Source organism: Macadamia integrifolia, unplaced genomic scaffold (assembly GCF_013358625.1).
Source record: "Macadamia integrifolia cultivar HAES 741 unplaced genomic scaffold, SCU_Mint_v3 scaffold2087, whole genome shotgun sequence".
Lineage (NCBI taxonomy): Eukaryota > Viridiplantae > Streptophyta > Magnoliopsida > Proteales > Proteaceae > Macadamia > Macadamia integrifolia.
This window is the reverse complement of record NW_024868504.1, coordinates 23,248-31,305: the sequence shown is the minus strand read 5'-3', so window position 1 is coordinate 31,305 and position 8,058 is coordinate 23,248. Positions and strand designations below refer to the sequence as shown.

Here is an 8,058-nt window from a genome sequence, read left to right as displayed (position 1 = left end):
TCCCCCAACCACACACACACTTATTAAATTTGACTCCAGATAATATTATAAGCCAAAAGTACCATTATTATGCCAAAATAAGAGGACTTCCAGTAAAGAGAACATCAAAAAAGTAAGGTTGGAACCCCCATGTGTTTTCCCCACATCAAATGTTCTCCACATTAAAAAAATAAATAAATAAATAAAAAATAAAAAATAAAAAAAAATTATCTTGCACAGGACTCAGCCCATAACACCAAGAGTTCCAAACTTCCACTTTCAAATGTATACGGAACACTTCTACTCATGACCCAAATGGTCAAATAATTCAATACTAATTAAGCAACTGAAAAATATATATAAATGATAGCTTCCATATATTAATATATCTAATAGACCTCCCTTCTCCTCCCCATGACCTGAACTTCCTCCCTCTTGTCGGTGGCCAAAGCCATCATCATTCTCCTTCCCCCTCCCCCCCCCCTCTTCTCCTTCGCCGGATAACCTTGCTCTTCCCATGACCCCGGCTACTCCCCCCTCCTCATTACCTCCAGCAACCCCTCTCACCAAATTTTGGACCTCCTGCGTTGATCCCTCTACACCCACCTCCAAAGATTACTTATCCCTTCATTTCATCCCTCCCTCCTTTCTCAGCGACAAGAAGATTGGCCAGTTCTAGGAAGCCTCCTTCAATGATGAAATCTCCAAATGGAGACTCAGTCTTGTGGGCCATTTTTTAGGCACCCGGCCCCCTTTCCACATTGTCAAAATCTCTCTTTCAAAACAATGGAAAGCTCAACGTCAAACGATGACATACCTTCTAGAAAATGGAGTATTTCTATTCAATTTTCCATGGAACAAGACATGCTCGAGGCTATGAAAGGAGGCCCATGGCATGTTGGAAACAAGCCAATATTCCTCCATCAGTAGGACCGTGCTGAGATGACCGTAGTTAGTTTTATTTTTACCTTGGTTAAGTTTTATTATTTACTATTTACCGTAGTAAGTATTGTAGATAGGGACGCTTAGTCAACGTTACCCTACTTTCCTTGTTTGATTTATTGTAATTCTTATAAATAGAAAGACCTCAGTCATTACTGACAAGTCAAATCATTACCTAATCTCTGATTCTCAACTTGGTATGAGAGCCAAAAACCCTAAACTCTTTTTCTTCCTCTTTTTTTGGTTTTCTTCTCCGCCCTTAGGGGCCCACGCCGACTAGTCTAGCATGGTAGACTAACCCCGTTTTATGCAAACCTAACCCCTAACCCACTGTGCCTTCTCACCGCACCCGCTTCTGCCTCCATTGCGATGCTGCTGCCTGCACCTGCCCGCGCGTCACCATCTTCGTATTTTTTCTTACCGCTGCCTGTCTCTACCTTTGCTACCTACGCTCTCTGCTGCATATGGCTGCTAGCGCCTGTCGCTGCCTGCACCTGTTGCTGCCTACGCCTACGCCTACACTTGTTGCTGCTTTCTGCATGTGCCCCTGCTGCCTGCACTTTCTCCTGCCTGCGCCTACCTGCACCTGCACCTACACCTGTGCGTACCTGCATCTGCACCTGTCGCTACCTACACCTACCATCAACACCCCCTTGCGCTTGCCTGCATAATCCACGTGTTCCTCTCTTGGCTACTCCGATTGCTAAAACCCCATCTAAGGGTTCTACCCCTCCTCGGGAAACTATTCAATGTGATTATTGTGGTCGCCCTTGCCATACTAGGGAAACATGTTGGAAGCTCTATGGTCGCCCCAAGGGTGGGCATAAGAGAAAAACTGGAAAACAAGGCCCCTAGGCCCATCTATCTAATTTTGTTGACAGTGCCTCCACTACTGCACCATTCTCTCCAGATCAAATGGCTGCCCTCAAGCAACTAATGACATAGTTAGGTACTTCTCCTGCTCCTTCTCATGTGTCCAACCTTGCTCAATGAGGGTAGTTTCCCTGTTTTTTCCTCTCAGTCTCCCTTATGGTTACTTGATTCAGGTGCTATCGATCACATAACAAGTAGCTCTGAGGTCTTCCATACTTATATTCCTTGTTCCGGTCGAGATAAGGTATATGTGGCTAACGGTTCCTTGTCCCCCATTTCTGGTAAAGGTTCTCTTTCCTGTACCTTTATAATTTCTCTTCCATCTGTGTTGCATGTTCTAAAATTATGTGCTAACCTTGTTTCCATCTATTGTTTAACTAAGGAGTTGAATTGTTTTGTTCACTTTTTTTCTACCCACTGCTTTTTTCAGGATCTGGTGTCGGGTGCAACGATTGGGTATGATCAGGTCCGTGATGGGCTCTATTACTTGGATTCTCCACCGGCTTTGACTCATCCTATGGCAGCTCATACTCTCTATCCTGACAACTCTCTCTCTCTCTCAACTCCACTAGTGGCACCATCATCTAGGACATACTTCTTTTCATATTTTACGTCGCATGTTTCCTACTTTAGTTAAATATTGTGGTTTGGAACGACTTAAGTGTGATGTATGCGAGTTTGCTATACATACACACACCTTTTACTTTCCTACTGAAAATAAAAGTGATATTCCTTATTCTATTATTCATTCAAATTTGTGGGGTCCTTCTCGGACAATTGATAGGAATGGCATTCATTGGTTTATTACTTTTATTGATAATTGCACTCGTCTGACATGGGTATACCTGTTGCATAATAAGTTTGATGCCTTCTACTTGTTTTAAATCTTTCCATGCCATGCTTCTTACCTAGTTTAATGCCATTGTATGAGTCCTTTATAGTAACAAACTGACAATGGCACTGAGTATATAGATGGGGAGTTTCAGAACTACCTTGATTCTCAGGGCATTCTCTCCCAAACATCTTCTGTTAGGACACCTGAACAAAATGGGATCCCAGTGAGCAAGAATCGTCATTTCTTTGACGCTGCTCAGGCTCTAATGTTTGCTACTGGTGTTCCTAAATATCTCTGGGGCAATGTTGTTCTTACTACTACCCACCTTATTAACCAAGTGCCCTCCAATGTACTTAACTTTAAACCCCCTATTTCTTTTCTCCCTGATCCTACAATTGTTTGTAGTCTTCCTCCTCGGGTATTTGGGTGTGTCTGTTTTGTCCATAATTCCTATCCTTTAAGGTCCAAGCTTGATCCTCGGGCTCTAAAGCGTGTTTTCCTTGGTTACTCGACTTCTCAAAAGGGGTATAAGTGTTATCACCCTCCTACTCGCCGTTTGTATATCACCATAGATGTCACTTTTCATGAGTCTAAGGTGTATTTCACATCACCTCTTTAAGGGGAGTCTTGAAGAAGAGCCTCCTTTTGTTATTGATACATCTCCTATTCAGGGTATACCTCCCGTTCAGATCAGCCTATAAGAGATGTGATCACTTACACTCAGATGTCCAAGGAGCAAGACACCACTGATAACCAGCCATACCCTTCTGAAGCACCTCCATCGGATCCACCAGTATCAGGTAATATTTCTCCCACACTTGATGTTGTACATGTTACTTTTTCAGAGCCTCCGTTTTGCTCCTACAGTGGACAATCTTCCTATAGCTGTTAGAAAAGGAGTTCGTTCTTGTACCAAGCATCCCATCTCCAATTTTGTTTCCTATGCATCTTTATCTCCTTCTTGCAGGGCCTTTGTTTCTTCGTTGTCTTCTGTGTCTATTCGACAGGGTTGGAAGGAAGCCATAAATGATCCGAAGTGGGAAGCTATAGTGGTTGAGGAAATGCTAGCATTAGATAAAAATGGTACCTGGGAACTTGTCCTTGCTCCTCAGGGAAATAAATTAGTTGGGTGCAAGTGGGTGTTTACAGTCAAGCAGAAGCCCGATGGGACAGTTGAGCGTTACAAGGCACACTTGGTGGCTAAGGGCTTTACCCAAACATATGGGATTGATTGCCAAGAAACCTTTGCCCCAGTTGCAAAGACGAACTCTATCAGGGCATTGCTATCTGTTGTTGCAAATCTAGGATGGAATCTACAACTAGATGTAAAGAATGTGTTTTTGAATGGAGATCTTGAAGAGGAAATTTATATGGATGTTCCTCCTGGCTTTGCCACTCCTTCTAGTGCTTGACGTGTCTACAAGTTGAAGAAGTCGTACGGCCTCAAGCAGTCTCCTAGGATATGGTTTGGCCGGTTCATGAAAGCTATGATAAGCTTTGGATATAGACCAGAGTCAAGCTGATCACACCTTGTTCACAAAGGCGAAAAGTAACCAGGTCACTGCTTATTGTCTACGTTAACGATATTGTGATTAGTGTTAACAATGATGAGATCTCCAACCTTAAGGCCTTACTAGCAGCAGAGTTTGAGACTAAGGACCTAGGACCCCTTCAGTATTTCCTTGGGATTGAAGTGGCTAGATCTCACAGAGGTATCTTCATTTCCCAAAGGAAGTATGTTTTGGATCTCCTAAGTGAGACAGGTATGCTTGGGTGCAAGCCTACAGATGCCCCTATGGAGGTCAATCATCACTAAGCAATGCAATGGGCGACTGTTGATTAAGAGCAGTACCAGAGACTTGTTGGTTGTCTGATCTACATATCCCATAACAAGCCCGTTATTGCTTATGCTATGGGTATTAGCCGTTTTCTTCATGATCCGAAGACACCTCACCTTGATGTTGTGTACCGGATCCTACGGTACTTGAAATCCACTCCTGGAAAGGGTATTTTGCATTCTAATCAGGACCACTTGAAGATTGAGGCTTTTACTGACGTTGACTAGGAGGATCTATTACTAATCTTCTTATAAACAAGAAAGACCTCTGTCATTACTGACAAGTCAAATCATTCCCTAATCTCTGATTCTCAACTAACCGTTATATGCAGCTTCACAAACTAGATTACTACTCCATACCATTGTGGATCACCCTCCCCAACATCCCTCCTCCATTTTTTGTGTAAAAAGGGCCTAAGAATTATTGGGTCAGTTGTAGGCAAGCCCCTCTTCACTGATATCAAAACCAAAAGAATGCAATCACTCCTACGCTAGAATATGTGTCTAAGTATTTACCGAAACTTCGCTTCCCACCTCTGTCCTTGTCATGGATGATGAAGGTGTTGCCGTCCACCAAGATAATTTTTATGACTGGGTCAACCCTCATTGCTCAACATGCAATATTTTTTGTCACCACTCGAAAAACTGCTCAAAGCTCTCTCCTCTGGCCCATGATGAAATAATGGCCATCTCCACCGTCGATGCCCCCACTTCCTCCATGAATCCCTCCACCTTCATCACCTTATCTCCATCCACTACCCCCTCCACCACCACCAACGGTTCTTCTAACCACCCAAACCCTCAGATCATCACCCTTTATCCTCCCCTCAAATCGTCACAATCAGTCTTCTAGTTCTTCTCTTGGACCGCCAGTCCATAGCGGGCACTCTGCAGACCACTATTAGTTCCTTCCACTCCTTGTCACCTTCCTCTGACCATAGCCCCCATCCTTCTCCTTCCTCGTCTTCTTTTCTTTCCTTGACCGTCACTCCGGATTTCTTCCCTTTTTGAGAAATCGAAGGAGAAGATCCCCCCTTTTGTCTTCCCTAGGTTGTACCCCTTATTCTCCTCTTTAGTCGGCCCTTCTTCCCCTCTTACCTCTCCCATCCTCCTATATTCACATTGTTGTAATAATGGGTTTCAAGGAAAGTGTCAGTTACCAAACGGACCCCAAGGGGTTTAATGGTCTTTGTAATTCTCTAGAACTTCTCTTCATTATTATAAATAAATAGGGCCGGTATCATATTTGACACAAGACATTACCCCATCCAACATGGTATCAGAGCCATAAGGTCCGAAGCCTTAGGGCTCTCTCTTTCTCATTTATCTCTCTCCCAGCGCCCCCCGCCATCTGCGCCTTCCTCCATCTCTCTTCATCTGCTTCTCTTTCTCACAGAGGGAGCTTCTTAAACAACCAAGAGAGTTTCTAGCCCGCATCCATCCTTCCCCTGGGCTCTCAGACTCTCTTCTATAATGATCTGAGAGACCCAGAACCTTTTTTAATCACTTTTTCAGGGCTTTTCCCCTGAAATCGTTTTTCATTGCCGATATACTTTTTCCCTGCTCGATTCTTCAATCGTCTTGATATTTATTGCAGTTGGTGCTCCTTATCCTTATAATGGTATGTACCAACCATTTTTCTGTTTGAGGTCTCTGTTCTAGATTTATCCCAAAATCAATTTCTCAGGGTTTTTTCCCATTATCAATTTTTGGGTTTTCTAGCCTTTTCTGGTTTTTTTTGTGCTTTCTCTATCTTTGGCTAGTGCCTCTTCAATTTGCACAACCTCCTTAAGTAGTGCACAACCTCCTTAAGTAGCAACCATGTCTACCAACTCGTCTGCTTCTAGTGGCAGAGATACCACAGCTCTTCCTACCTTTCCTTCTTTGATATCAAGCTTGATGGTACAAAGTACCTTATGTGGTCACGCTTGGTCTGCATCTCCATCAAGTCCCATGGCTATAATTGGTACCTCATTGGAAGCACGAAGCGTCCGACCACCAGTCCTGAGATTGACAAGTGAGACTATGTCAAATCTTTGGTTGTGGCCTTCCTTCTTAGATCCATGTTGCCACAGCTTTCACGTGGCTATCTCCTCCTTGACTCTGCTGCGAAGCTCTGGAAGCATGTCCAGGATATCTATTCCCAGATGGGAAATGATGCTCAGGTCTTTGAGCTTCACAAAAGGTTCGTGATTTGAGGCAGAGAGGGCTCACTCTATCACAGTACTACTATGAGTTGCGGACACTATGGACTGAGCTGGACTTCTATGAGGAGTATACTCCTTCCACCCTTGCAGATGTCGCCAGTTTTCAGAGGCGAGAGGATAAGATTAGGGTCTATGACTTTCTAGCAGGTCTGAATGTGGAGTTTGATTAGCTGCGGTCCCAGGTTTTGAGTCGTGTCCCCTTTCCTACCTTGGATCAAGCCTATGCTGTGATCCAACTAGAAGACAGCTGACGTACCACTATGCTTCCACAGCCTGCTGCCACTCCTACTGAGATATCTGTACTTGTCTCTAACACTCAGCCCCTTAGTGCAACCCCACAGTCTGGTGGCTCCTCTACCAGGAAAACCAATGAAGTGCGATTACTACGGGAAGGAGCATCACACCAAAGAGCACTGCTAGAAACTTCATGGCCGCCCTTCTGATACATCTGGCAAAGGGCGAGGGAAGGGTCGTGCCAGTATTCATGGGCAGGCCAACCATACTGAGAGTCTGATTCTGACTCTACCCCTAACACCTCAACAGCCTTGCTATCATCTAATGAGCTTACCACCCTCCGGCACCTTTCGATATGTTCGGACTCTCCTGCACCTACGATTGATAGCTCATTCCACCCCTTCCGGGTCAGATATCTCCTTCCGTGGCCATAGTATGTCTGTCCCTTCTACCCTTTGAATTATAGAATCTTGGGCTTCTAATCATATAACAGGCCTCTTGCCTCGTTTCTCACAGTACATTACCTGCCCTGGTAATGATAAGGTCAAGTTAGCTAACGAGACTTATTCCACTATTTAGGGAAAGGGAATTTTTAGTTGTACCCTTCTTTATCCCTTTCTACTGTATTGTATGTTTTTTCTTTTCCCACTAATCTTTTGTCCATAAGTAGCTTTACTTCCAATCTTAATTGCAAAGTCACCTTTTACCTGTCTTATAGTGTTTTTCTTTAGGATTTGGTGACAAGGGCAACGATTGGCTCTGGTAGGGTGCGTGGTGGTCTATAGCTACTTGATGATTAATCGACATTGGTCTCTGGTCAGCCTCTTTAGACTTCTTCTATGTCAGCTCCCATCTCTGAATTACTACAGTGGCATCGTCGGTTGGGACATCCCCCCTTTGGGAACTCTAGCTAGGGTTTTCCTTTCTTTTAAAAATTGTAATTCGAGTCAAATTTTTTATGAGGCATGTGTTTTGGCCAAACAAACTCGGATCACTTATTATGTTTCTGGAAATAAAAGTGACACTCCTTTTTTATTGATACATTCTGATATTTGGGGTCCATCCCGCTATGTGTTTGTCAACCGTTATCAGCGGTTTGTCACCTTCATTGATTGTCATTCTCGGACCACTTGGAGAAATATAATACAAAC

At 43.8% G+C, this 8,058-nt stretch overlaps 1 protein-coding gene across 2 annotated transcripts in view; it reads right to left on the bottom strand.

Annotated features, from left to right (window-relative positions):
- Positions 1–8,058, bottom strand: part of LOC122065676 (fanconi-associated nuclease 1 homolog) — a 60,791-nt gene that overhangs the window by 38,101 nt on the left and 14,632 nt on the right. The gene's annotated exons all lie outside the window — the stretch shown is intronic.